General features: G+C 38.0%; 1 protein-coding gene and 1 long non-coding RNA gene across 2 annotated transcripts in view; both read left to right on the top strand.

Moving 5' to 3' along the window:
* epha7 (eph receptor A7) overlaps nucleotides 1-14,279 on the top strand; it is a 168,202-nt gene that overhangs the window by 97,119 nt on the left and 56,804 nt on the right. The window lies entirely within an intron of this gene.
* Nucleotides 7,863-10,037, top strand: LOC148153175 (uncharacterized). The gene is made up of 2 exons (XR_015761748.1): nucleotides 7,863-9,630; nucleotides 9,751-10,037. It is a non-coding gene; the product is annotated as an uncharacterized LOC148153175 (long non-coding RNA).

Below are 14,279 nucleotides of genomic sequence, written 5' to 3'. Positions count from 1 at the left end.
AGTGAATGGAACTCTGAATGCTTCAGCATACCAAGACATTTTGGACAATTCCATGTGTGACCGGTGGACTTCTGCGTTGTGTGTTATGTGGTGATCGGACAAACCACAAGACACCAAGTCTGGGTTTGGAGGCGGTCTACGTTTATTTAATCTGTCAATGGGGAGATATTAGCATTAAAACATAGCATGTGCTCCAGTTCTCCAACCCGATCTATACAAAATAACAGTGTTGGCATGCATCAAACCTTATAAAGGCGCAATAGCAACTCAAATGAAAATATCTAAACACCTATCATTAACACAGAAGGAAAAATAAACATTTGAACAATATAAATGAAAGGATTACAATGGATTATAAAACTTGCCTCTCCCCAGTGGAACGAATAACAAAAGCGAAGAGGAAATTAATAACTTAATATTTATAATAGTCCTGGAGGACCCTGAACAAAAGAAGAAGAAAGTAAGGCGGAGCTGGAGGACCAAACCCCTTATAGTAGACACAGAGGAACACAACAACAGTCAAGTATAAGCGGACAAATACATGAAGGAACACATTTTGTGTGAATATACAATTATTAATATAGACCCAGTTCCACATTGTTGTTGCACAACACCCCCCCCCCCCCCCTTCTCTCTCTCTACTTCCTCTTCTGAGAGGAGGGAGATGTTGCTCCCCTCTCTCCGTCTAACGGATGAATTGAGTTTCCTAAATCTGCCGAGATTTACCCTACCCAGAACTGAAGTAAACTCTGTTTAAGCTGGGTGCGAGAAAGACTAGCCTGGTTTCTGACGACCTCCATCCAGATGTCCCACCCTTTTTCACTCTGTGAATTAGCCAGATAGAGCAGCCCAGAATCAGCTAGTTTCACAGAGCACACCTGTTAACGGTCGCTCTTTCTCTTATTACAACTTGCACTTGTTATTGAACCAGGTTGGTTTTAGTGACTCGGGCGAGTCCCAAGGGTGTTGTTTTAGTTTTGGCTAAAAGCAACCTATAAAACATTTTCCACTTTCTCCTCCCAGAATCAAACTTCATAGCTATTTTACAACCATCAAAGAACTTTAAGGTGACTCATTAACTGAATGTCCACAACATCTTTTAGATTTTCTTAATGCTAATTATTTTATTAGTAAGGCAATTTTGCAAGGGTCAGTACAGCTTAATCAGTAACAGAAATAATCAAATAAGTAAAATCAATAATCTAGCCTATCTTTCCCTAATGCTGACACTGTGAACTAAAAAAGGAAAACTTTGAGAGAGGGACGGTGTTTGGCATTTTGAACCCCAGAACTGGCCTGATGATGAAAAAGGTGTTGCAGCAGCAGGAGGCTCCTAGTACAGGAAGAGTACTGAGTCAGAGCGGCAGATCTCGGGCCTCAGGGTGACTTCCTCACGCTCGTAGCGGCCCTCTCCTTCTTGTCTTGCAGCTCTGTAGCTCCTTTTTCTTCGTCTCACAAACTTTCTGGTCCTTCGAGATGTAGACGAGCTGGTCTCATGGAAGGAACACACCAGTTCTTCCTCTTTGCCTTTGTCTTTATCTTCATCTTTGCCTTGGTCTTTGTCTTTGGGGTCTCGAACCCAGCTGGTGAGAGAAATGCAATTTGAAGCCACATGTTGTGGGGCTAACGGGTTGGTCCCCATATGCAGAACAGTCTTTGGCTCTGTGGCTCCGGCTCTTCTTCAGCTGCAGAGTTCTTTGTCCATCTCGATCTTGGCTCGAAGCTGCCTGAAGGATCCAACCAAAGACTCCTCTTTTGCACTCACCTTATAAAGGGTTTATCCACCCTTTTAGTGCATTTGCATTGGCTAGCTTTGTTGCTGTGCCTGTCTCATTGGCTGACTGCTTGGACCGATAATCTCATATCCATCACCATCTTTGGACATTATCACCTGATGTCTGTTCTAATGTCCCCGAGTTGCTCAACAGCCCTCTTGTGTCTAACCTTCTCTTAGGTACGTTTAAAGTTTAGCAATAAGGCCTTAAGACACCTCCGCTCTCCCATCAGTTCCTCCTTCCCCCTGACTTTTCACCTACCATCTACCTCCAACACAACATCAGTGACCTTTAGTTACAGTTACACACTTTACACCATTTCAAGTTCAATGTCAAAATCACATTTATAACCTTTTAGTTTATCTGGTTTAGCATTCATTTATAATATTATAATAATCATTACTTATTAGTTACTCTTATAATCATAATGTGAGTTATTACAGACATTTCTGAAAAGAAACCAATAATAATTCATTATTCTAATCATTTGACACCATGTTACAGTTACTTCTTTCTCCTTTAAATACTTCCATAAGTGTAAGAGTAAGTGTAAATATTCTTATAATCAAACCAACATCAACCACCGGTTAAACCAATATTAATTATCGGCTTAATCATAAGTTATCATTATTAATTTAAGTATTTTACTCTGGGTTTTATCCAATTACTCAAAATTGTCTAGATTTTATTCCTTAAACCTTTAGTGCTCAAAATGAGCAGTCTGAACTATTTTTAACCACTGCAGGCTGGAAACTTCCTCTTTCTTCAGGAAACCTGCTCTTCCTGTTCCATGACTCTCTTTCTGTCTGACTATGATTTTTTATGATTAAATAGAAAAAAGTAGAATTAAAGCAAAGTTTGCAGGACACTATAACAACACACACAACCAGATTAATTTTATTACCGTCTGACTCTACTGTTGGGTCTTGATGTCACCTGTATAATCAGTTTTAAAGATAACTTTATTTATTGTTATTATTAAACTAAAATCTCCAGCATGGGGAAGTGGGATGAGCTCGACTTTTCTCGACAACATGCTCCTAACTTTGTGGGAAGAGTTTGGATCTGGCCCCTTCCTCTTCCAACATGACTGCACCAGAGTCCATAAAGACATAGATGGCAGTGTCAGGTGTGGATGAACTTGCCTGGCTTGCACCTAGTCCTGACCTCAACCTGAAAGAACATCTTTGGGATGAATTAGAATGGAGACTGAGAGCCAGGCCTTCTCGTCCAACATCAGTATGTGACCTCACAAATGTGCTTCTGGAAGAATGGTCAAAAATCCCCACAAACACTCTGAAACCTTGTGGACAGCCTTCCTCAGAAGAGTTGAAGCTGTTCTAGCTGCAAAGGGTGGACCAACGTCATATTGAAATGAATGGGATGTCACTTAAGCTCATATGTGAGTCAAGGGAGGTGGGTGAATATTTTTATTGGCAATATAGTGTATCAGAATACCATTTGAAATGATTGACATCTCCAGTTTAGACATATTTTAGAAACACACTGTAGCTTTAAAGGGAGTTAGCATGTGGAAGGCGTGTTGTCCACTGAGTGAATGAAGCTTTGTTAGAACCAAGGAACAAGGTGCTTTCAGACTGGCTGACTCCCAGAGCCATACAGATGGGAAGCAGTTTTAGGCAGATCAAGTCCCCCGGTCCACATATGCTCTTCATGCTCATAGTTGGCTGCAAATATGAGCCGTTATGTGGAATTCAGCAAAATGCTTGGCTCATATTAAAATTGAAAGGACAAACTTCTATTTTTACAGTTGGAGTCCTTAAAAAAGAGAAGGTAGAAGCAGACTAGCCAGACTAGCAAGTGGTTCATTTAGCTAATAAAAAACAAGCAGTTCATTTACTTTAATTATCCACCTTTTATGAAGCTGCAAATGTGATATGGATGAAAGTATGTGAATGAAATTATATCTTTGCTAAATCTGTTAATTAGTTACATTTATACCCTTTAATTTTTTTCAAGGGTGCTTTAGATTTAGGTCTTTTTAATTTTTTTTTCAGATAAATAAAAAAAACACACACAAAAAAACAAAACAAAAAACAATCTTTTCTCAATATGAATTTCTTAGCTCCTAATGATTACAACCTAACCCGACGAAGCTCTTATTTCAGTATGTCAAGGCAAACTGCAGTAACGGTGACAAACTTCCTTCTAGTATTCCTCTCAAAAAGAATCATCAACAGCAAAAATCTAGTTTTTGAGGGAAATTCCACAAGGAGAACTGCTAAAATGCCCCTTTCCATTCAGCTGCTGACATTTAACAGCAGTCGCTTTCTGCTCTGTTGTGGGAGTCACCACACAAAGCAGAGGTAATCTCCATTCTGTCATATTTTGTTAGTGTCAGCCCAGCCAGGGACCAAACTGTCACTAGTCCTTTGTTCCTTGGCATCTACAGATGATGTTTTAAAAGCATTCAGTCTCATAACTAGGCTCCCTTCAACAATAAATGCATGTTTGTCGGCAGTGGAAGGGAATAGACTTGTGCTGTAAATGCAACAATAGCCGTAAGTGTGTGAAACATGTGATAGGCAAAGCCAGCTGGAGAATCTGGAACCTAACTATGTTAACACACAGTTATGGAAAAAAGAAAATCTTTATGAGTATAAAATGATAAAAAATATTTTCTCCATGTGTCTAATCCATTATCCCTCAGTAAAGTAGATGTGTACTGCCTGTTTTTAAGACAAAAGATTTTGATTATGTTCTCTAGAGGAAGCCGTATGTTCAAATTAAAATGCATGAGGAAAAATGCCCCTAAATGCCAACAATTTACTGAGTTTAAAAATAGGAGGGATCTCAGGCATTAAAGATCTACAAGCATATTGTGAAAACATCCGTGAATATGAGTTTGTATTGATGTATGGTTCATGAGGCGAGAACAGAGGCAGACAGAGACACTCATGGACTATCACCGTTCTGCCTGTTTCCTCAGAGTTAAAATCAGCCAAGCTGAGTAAAAGCAGGGAATATTAATAAATGCACTGTCTAATATATTCACAAGATATTCACATGCAGAGCACGGTGAGAACTGACTTCTGGATCAGTTAGCTTTACAGGGGAAAGTGTTTGGGGTCACTAACACGTTTTCTAATCTTGCAAAAATGAATGCACAAATGCTTTCTCAAACAGTCTCTTTAAAATCAGCATAACAATTATACAATTTTCCGCTGCGCTAAGCCCCACAGGTAGGCTGAAAAGTGTTAGAGTGGCTGGCTGACTGGTCTCCATGATATCAACTCAGTCATTAAATGCTGTCATATAGTTCTGCCTGAGTGATTCACTATTTGCATCGAACAGAACTCAAGGAGTGTTCCTATAAAAATAGCCAAACCACAGCTGTGACCTTCATTTTAAAGCCTAAAGGAAAAAGACTGCTTTTCAGTTTTTGTTGAAAACCGTTTGTGCGGACCCTGATCTCATGACCTGGACAGAAACACCTGGACTCTGCTCTCTGCTTCCAGCTGAGGTCTGAGAAGGAAGTGGTAATGGGCTAAGTCATTACAACTGCTGCTGTAGTTACAAGGGCTTCAGCTCTGAAAGTAGAAAGTTTCATCATGCTGCCCACTTCCATTGCAGCTCTGCGGTACTGTAAAAGCTTCTACTCTGGCAAGTATTAGATGTGAAAAAGAGCAATCTGTGAATCTTTTAGTTCAGCAGAATAATCTTGCCATGAAAATATGTGAACACCTACATTTATTCAGAGTGGAAAAATGAAAGTGATCAAACTCAGATCAAAGCTTTTGAAGATAATTTAAAACATGGTTTATGTTGCATTTAGTAGAATGCACTGAAAGGGGAGCCAAAAATGTTCCCACTGGTGATTCTAACAAAGATTCTAATAAAAACAAATATTTTCTTAACTTGATTGTTTTATGTTTTTATGTTTTATACTTACAGCCAAAACCGCTACAGAGTCTTATAATGCAACATGCAGAATCAAGCACTGCACAACATTTCCAAGAAAATAATATAATGTACAATTTTTTTTCTGGGGCTAAAGAAATAAAAATACATTTAGCTAGAAACCAGAAAAGATATTGAATATTGGTCAGATCCACTCCCCCCATGATGCAATGTTACAGTTCACAAACAGTAAAGGCATGGTGAGTGAGTTTAGCTCAAGGCTTTTCTGTTTTTGTCTAATGTTTCACTAGATATAGAAGACGCCATAAAATGTTCTGTCTGTTATCATCACATGGATATACTGGACCTTTCAGTCCAGGAAGTTGATACAGTAATGGTGTAGAACCTGCTTACATCCTGAAACATACATCGCCTGAAATGACATAACATTCGTTATAAAGGTGGGTTTTTGGACCACTTGAGGAAAATTCATTTGCCAAGTCACTGATTTATTAAACACATGCCTGGTGGTTATTACTAATGCCTTACAGCAGGAAGGCCCTGTGTTTGAATCCTAGCCTGGGGTCTTCTGCCTGGAATTTGCATGTCCTACCCATACATGTGTAGATTCTCTTCAGCTACTTTGGGTTCCTCCCAAAGTCATAAAATATGACTGATAGGTAGGGATGTGCAATATGACATAAAATGTATATCTATTGTGATGAGTGGCTGTAATGATATATTTCACAATATGGTTTTTGTGTAAAGCTTACAATAGAAAAAAATCACATAATTAACTAGAATGTTTTTAAAACACATAAATGTGTTTTAAAATTTTTATTTTAACTGGTTTTTGTGGATGTCATTCGTATGTAATGTTTGTAGCTGTTTTATACTGCTGCCCATTATTAGCAGGTCTCCCTTAAAAAAAAATCTACTTTTAAGAGAAACCTGGCAATGACAGGCAGCAGCTTAATCTCAATGGTGATCACTGTCATAAGGTGTGGTTTTTGGTGGTGAGGATTGACGCAGAGACCCAGGTTATGGTGAAGATGATGATGAGTTTAATGATGAAGATAATAAGCTCAACAGTCCAGATGACAGGCAGCACGGCAGAGCAGAAACACAGAGGCTCAGCACCGGTAGCAACTGAATACAAAGACTGACACAACGAGCTAATGCCGACACGACTTCACAGTTCAACTGTGCCAGCAGACGAACAGACATTAGACAAGGACCAGACAAAGAACACAGACAACAGGTGGGACTAAATACACACAGGGGTAATCAAAGGAACGAGACACACCTGGGAAACAATCAACGGGGAAGACGCAGAGACAGAGATACAGGAAACAGGACCACACAGAAAAACTCAAAAATAAACACACAGAAACACGGATCATGACAATTACCTGGTTAAATCAAAGTTAAATAAATAAATAAAAAATATATCTCTATATAAAAACACACTATATAGACTATATTGACTGTCTGCTTTGAATCCTGCTTTTTCTTCCTAGAGTTGTGACTGGAACTTGTGGTCAGCTGCATTGATGGTATCAAAGCAGATTCTTTGTTTTGAGGTGGTAAAACAAATGATTGCATTCTCCCCATGACTACAAGCAGTGATAGGCAATAGATAGCTAATCTACAAAAATTTGACTCATGACACACAACAATACATTTCCAAAAAGACTTGTTTTATTGATCTATGTCCCTTAAACTTTTGATGTTTATGTTAGCTCTTGTTTTATTGGATGTCCTGCTCTGCACCTAATGAAATCAAGGACATTGTAAAAATTTCAATTTCAAATTCAAAAATACTTTATTAATCCCAAAGGGAAATTAAATGTTGTTGTAGCACATTATTTTAGATTCTTTACATGGTTATTGAAGATAGTGATGGCTTTTGACAAGAAAGATTTTTTGTAGCAGTCTGTACTTCACAGAAACTGAAGAAGCCTCTGACTGAAGATGCTCTGCCTTTACAAGACACACAGCAAAATCAAAAGAGTTAGATTTCCAGTGTTGGTGTTGTATGTTAAAAATACAGTGTTAATTCAACTCTGTTTAGTCTAATTCAACAATATGAGTGTTAGTTTCCCTAAGAGTTGGTGTTATTCCAAAGAGTTAAATACAAGCAATTCTGTCTAGTGTTGATTTCTAAATTAACACTAACATAGATTTGTTAATGCCACTCGACAGAGGTGCACTGGTTAACAAATTCAATATAAAGACAGGCGAATATTACACAAGCCTAGTTTATGTACTTTACCTAGTGCTAACATTAGCTAGCACAATATGCTACCGGGGATCGCGGCAGACAAAATATGTGACTGTCGTCATAAGTTGTGTAAGATTTCTTCTTTGAAACAGGGTGGACACTTTAGTAGCTGCTAAACGGTGTAATTTTGTGAAGATTACTTACCATTCTCATTCTGTGTCCCGTCACCAAAGCCCTGCAGTTCGGGACAGAGTTCTGAGATCTCAGGGAGTCATCCGCTTTAGTCAGCGCTAACCAATCAGAACACGTTTTACATTGCTCGTTCTTAAGCCCCGCCCAGGATGTTCATGTGAGATTTGCAAGCAAAACATGTTGAGTTCAACCAAAAAACAGGAGCATCAAAAAAATTAAAATCTCAACCAAAAACTTAGACTGTCAACTAAAAAATTCTGATATGCAAAAATAAAAGTTTCAAACAAAAATTAAGTGATTTCAATTTACAAAAAAGTTTTTAAAGCAAATTTTTTTTTTGTTAAAAAAAATTCTTACAATTTGATTGAAATATTTTTTTTGTTTGAAACATTTCTTTTTGAAAATCCAAAAGTTTTGATCACAACTCTGTTTTTGTTTGACATTGTTATTATTATTATTTTTTTGATTGAATAATTGTGAACCAAATCTGACTCCTAATTTTTTTTTTTTTTTTTTGATTGAATACTGATTTTTTTGTTTGACGTGTTTTTTTTTGTTGTTTTGGTTGAATACTACTTCTTTTGTTTGTAACAATTGTAACGTATTTGTGATGTCACATGTTTGCCCAAGTGGCAAACACGTGACAGCAGTATGGCGTCTTGTCTGGAGCTTATCATAACAAGGTAAGTTCCACGTTAAAATTATCATGTTTATGATTATTTTTTATGGATGCATTAATTTTCAGTTTGCGCAAGAGTATCGATTCATATACATTGTTCACTTAGATTCGTACGTTTATTTATTTGGATATCACGGTATATATGACTCTTTATTATTTTTATTAGCAGCTAAAGCTAGCCAAGAAGGTAGCACGAGGTGTTGGGTGGTTAACCGAGCATTAAAACTGTCAGAAAAATCTGGAGGCCATTTGAGTTAACATTATTTAGCTTAGCATTTATTTAGTCATTTTCTTTAAGCTTTTGGCTGTAGACTGCAAAATGGGGAGAGTGACTGTGCTGGACTGGTGGCTTGATCTATGTCACAGGTGTCAAACTCCAGTCCTGGAGCAGGACTCTGGAGAACGTATCTATACAATGAAGAGGCAATTAAGCCATTCAACTCCGATGTTTTGTACCTGTGCCTTATCTAAACACTGCCAAAATATTTTTTCTTCATTAGTACGTCATGTTGGTGACTGAAGCCTGTTATGACGACTTCAACACATTTCTTCAGAAAGGTTGGCAAGACTTTTAATGCTGTCCAAAATGTTTCTGTAAGCTGACTAATTTTTATACCTAATGATTATGTGATACTTAATTGTCTGAGTTGTGTTCATGGTAATTATTTCTGGGCATAGTATTTTGAATGAATATGATGGTGACACACACAGGTGGGTCTGATTAGTTTTGCTCACACTTCTCTTTAAAATATTTATTTATTATCCTAATGCTATTTTTCTTGTTTTTCCTCCAGGCACTCTTCTGTTGGTTCACTTGCTTCTTCATGAGTCCAAAGACCACAAGAAGAATCCAAAACAGCTAATGTCAAACTGTGGACTATGTTGTTGGATATGTGCAGGTATGTGGTTATTGTAATGATCCTACTTCTTTGTAGAAGCACTTTCCTATTGGCTTATTTTGCTATTTGAATGTAGTTGTTCTATATATTGCTAATAATTTTTATTATTTGTCATCTTAGCATTTTGTCAAAGATGGGAGCCAGTGTTAAAGCCTTCCTCATGGGTGTGGAATCAGGACAGCTCTTCCATGTTGGTCAAAACAAGAGCAGCACCAAAGACACTTCACCATCAGTGATCACAAGACCATCCCTGTCCACCCATGGCACACAAGACCATCCATGGCCACTTTTGATGAACTTTCAAAGCACACTTTACCTTCAGTGCAAAGTACCATGAATGTATGACTTTTGTTGCTGTCAGTGCTGTTTGATGTTGTTTTGAAATAAAAGTAGATTATATCCTGCAACTTGTGTTGGTGTTTTTATTGGCCCTTGTGGCCTTTATTTGATAGTGAATTGACAGAAGTAATGGGTAATGAGACAAGGGGGAAAACATGCAGCAAATGCTGGGAAGCAAACTTGCGATGGCTGCATCAAGGAGTAAGACTTAGATATGGGGGTTGTGCTTAACCCCTGTGTCACCATAGAACACCCTGCCAGTAGTATTTGAAAACTTCGATTTCTATGTTGATCTATGTTTAACACTATTCTGTGTTAAATTGACACATTCTTAGTGTTAACTTTTGACACTATACACTAGTGTTGGGTAAATCACTGATGTGTGTTAAATTTCAACTACTGAGAATGTTGATTCAACTCTATCACAAATAACACTTTCAAAAGTATTTTTAACACAATCGAGAGTGGATTGATTGTGTAGCAAATCAATCCACTCTTGCAGCAAATCTGCTTTGCATCATGAAGAGGATGGTCAGGGTTGTCCATAATGTTCTTGATCCTATGAAAAATCCTTCTTTGCATAACCATCTCCAAAGGTTAGGGTTTAATTGACACCAGCCCCATTTAATCTGCTTTAATGGAACTCTAGTTTATTTGACAAGAAAATTGCTTGCTCGGAGAGATGTGAATGTTGCAGTTTGGTGCCAAACTGAACCCAGTCTACTTGACTCAGTGGGAAAACTGATGCACAGCTAAAGAAGCATATTGTAACATCTAGTTCTTCAAGTTATCAAATCCTAATCACATCAGGAAACTGATGAATCTAAAGGTTAATTGAGAAATGATCATTCTGTGTTCATAATATACATCTCATGTACATGGAGTTTCCCAAGTTCTAATAATGCAGCAAAGACAGAATTATGTTCTTGAAAAACTATGTATTTTAGTCCACAGCTGTGTTTTCTCTGTATGTATTTAGTGGACAAAGACATCTGCTGGTGAGGAAAATAAACCAGGTTTAATTTAGCACCTTTAAAACTACAACAGGGTAAGACTGGTAAACAGTTCAGAGGACATGTTTGAGTGGTGGCTGTCAATGCAGTCAAATTTCATGAAGTCAAGCTCTGCTAAAGGCTTGTTGTGTCTGGGGAGTGAAAGCTTAATCGTCCTTGTGACCGGCTGACTGTGCTGACTGTGTTTTGGGTGGATTATGAGGAGATATGTCACAACAGCAGTCTTTTTCCAAGGTCTTGGGTTCTCACTGTCGCAGCCATTACTGTCCAGAATGCCGATGAGGCCTAATGAGGTTTTAATCCAGTTGGAGTCATTAGTACCAGGTCATCTTAAAACAATCTAAGGTCAGGCTGCATTTAAGGCTCCAGAGGTCCAATCCCACTGGGTCACTGAACACTCCACCGGCTCTTCAGCACATTTGCTTGTTTAGGAAAAGACAGTTTCTCTTGTTGGTCCTTGATTTATGAAGAACAATACACATGTATCTATTTCTTCTGCAAAGTGAAGTCTGTCTTGTTGTAAAGTAGTAGCTGCCAGCATGACTTGGTCTGATCCAAAAGTGTTAAGCTAATCTTAGCATTCCCTTGTGTTACCGACTGCAGTGAAGTTAGTTTCGAGTTGGATATTCCAATATCCGCCGCGCAAGCGGCGTTTAGCTCAAGGTTGATCTGATTTATGAACGCTAATTTCAGCCAGCCGTTCTCCTGCTCCCTCCTCGGCACTCAGAGGTTCACTTAGGGACTGTCAACAAATTTCCGAACTAAACACTCCTGTCAAACAAATGTTAATAAATGCCTTGTCTTGTGACCAACTGATACAAAAAAGTGGTAATTCATGCTTTTACATGAGACACATTACCCTCTATTAAAATGTCAAGTCATATTCAATGTTTTAAATAATTTTAATATTAAATAATGTAATGTTTTCTTCAATAGCTTCCATATTGTGCCACATAGACTAGAAAGTGTGTAATTATGGTACTAAACTGTATATATGACGGACATGCATTTTTATTCTATTTTATCTGAATTTTTATTTTCGTTACCTATTTTGTTTTAGTTTAAATGTAGTATTTCTCTTCGATAGCTTCTAGGTCATGTGACCCATCAAGTCAAAATCAGTGTGAAATTGTTCTACCATGACGGAAACTCACGTGTAAGGACAAGGAACAACTAAATAAGTATTTATGCTTTTATTTCTTATTATGTCAGTTTTGGTCCGTCATAGTAGCCTAGTTTTGATTCACAGTCTGCTGACTGAAGAAGAATAAGCTGGAATTGTGCGCTGCAATGGACCGCACCACAGCGGTCGAGAATGTGTCTTCACTTTAATAAATAACTGAGCAGCTGGCTCAGTGCAAAGTTTAAACAAAGAATATATCGTGCAACGAAGTGAGCACAGTAAGCATGCTTAAACATCTCCGGATTCATGATGTAGAATTGATAGTTTACTTCATCTAGAAACACTGCCTAACTCTGTTCACAGTTTATGATTTTATACTGCATCAGCTGCTAAGCTGGACTTGTTCTTTTTTTGTTTTGTTAACATGGCTTTCATGATGTGCTTTCATCAGCTTTTAAAAAATAAAGTTCTCTTGCAAAAATGTAACCCTGTGAAAAGTTTCATAACATTTATATTCAAGTACATATAGGTCTGTGCGATAAATGATAAATCAATTAATGGCAGGATAAATTAAACCTGTCGACCTCATTTTAATTATCGTCTTTATCGTCTCTTCCTGCCTTTTTTTCTTTCTGTTGATGACACTGAATGAAAAAAGGCTCACCTCCGGTGCTCTCCACTGACCCTCCTTTCCTCATTTCCTTAGTGTAATGTCCAGGGCACACTACACGAGTTGTCGGCCCATTTTCAAAACCTGAGACCACCACACATTAGTCGACTGAAATCCTGGGTATAACGGTTCGATCGGGTTCGTCGTGCCGTGTGGTGTCCAGTCACTTGGGCACAAAATAATGGCTACAAGTCCAGTTAACTAATTTTAAAATCAGGCATTAATCAATGTTTTACTGGAATCTACCTGTGATGCATGTGGCTAGAGTCAGCATAAAGTCCTGACTGAATAAAATCATTATAACCTATTTATGTCAACGAAGAACAGCTGAAAACTTACTGGGTTTATCAACTGTGGTAGCAATTTGGCTCCAACTCCTCTCCTTGTCATTTCTATATTCTTCGCAGGAAATGTTGAATAAATATTAATGTTGTTTCCACATATCATCTCCGGGTTGTGCCGTGTCAGCTGTTTGGGATTCCCCTCCGTAATTTCCCCTCAGAAAGCACGGAGGAGAATCTGTGCTTTCTGATTGGCTACCTGTCACATTCAACAGGCTGCGTTTAGCTCCCAGTCGAGGAAAACCCCTGATTTAGATCGGAGTGGCCACGACGATCTAAATCACACTGCAGGATTATCGGTTACGAAATCACCAGCGACAATCTTAGAACGGCCAACGATCTAAGATTGTCATAAGGGGAAAATAGGGGCAAAAAATCGTGTAGTATGCATTAGGTAGTTTGATGTGCCCATCTTCTCCATTTAAATCTAGTGATTACTGAAGGGCAATATAATCTGCACTCTTTTGGTTGAATGCAGTATTTATTTCCACTTTGGCTTTATGTTGTTTAGATTTTATTCAAGTACGTTTTTTGTTAATGGAAACCGAGCATCCATTTTATTTTTGTTTTTGGTTATTTGGTTTATTTAGTTTATCAGTTCCAGTGTTATGTCTTTGTTTCAAAATATTGTGTATCTATCTATGGCAGTAAATCGCATGCATTATTAGTCATTTCCATTAAATCAGTGTCAAAAGGTCTTGAAACAATATTATCGTTTATTGCAATAATTTTTTAGACAATTAATCGCTCAGCAAAATTTGTTATCGTGACAGGTCCAAGTACACATGTATGATCTTTATATAGTTGGAACTAGTTCTGTGAAAAAATTGTATAGTAAAGCTTAATAAAGCATAGTAAAGTAAAAAAGCTTAGATTTAATAATAATAATAATAATAATAATAATAAAAAAATTGAGAAGTTGAGACGTATTTTATCCAGAATAGCCCCGTGGGAATTTTATTGATTGATGATAATGCCCGACTTTTTATCGTTTTTGGGGAACCAATAAGCATCCTTAAAATGACTGGGGGAATGCCTGGAGTACGGCAGCATTTCTCCTCCGGGGCTGCTGGTTGAAAGCGAACGGCGGGAAGAGCGCTGAGGTGAGCGGATAGACTGAACAGGGCGGGCGGCTGAGTAGCTGATGCTTACCGTGTAAATGT

This window comes from Poecilia mexicana, unplaced genomic scaffold (assembly GCF_051168715.1).
Source record: "Poecilia mexicana isolate PSO_F unplaced genomic scaffold, ASM5116871v1 scaffold_21, whole genome shotgun sequence".
In the NCBI taxonomy this organism is placed as follows: domain Eukaryota; kingdom Metazoa; phylum Chordata; class Actinopteri; order Cyprinodontiformes; family Poeciliidae; genus Poecilia; species Poecilia mexicana.
Note: the sequence above shows the minus strand (reverse complement) of the source record. Positions and strands in the feature narration are given on the sequence as shown.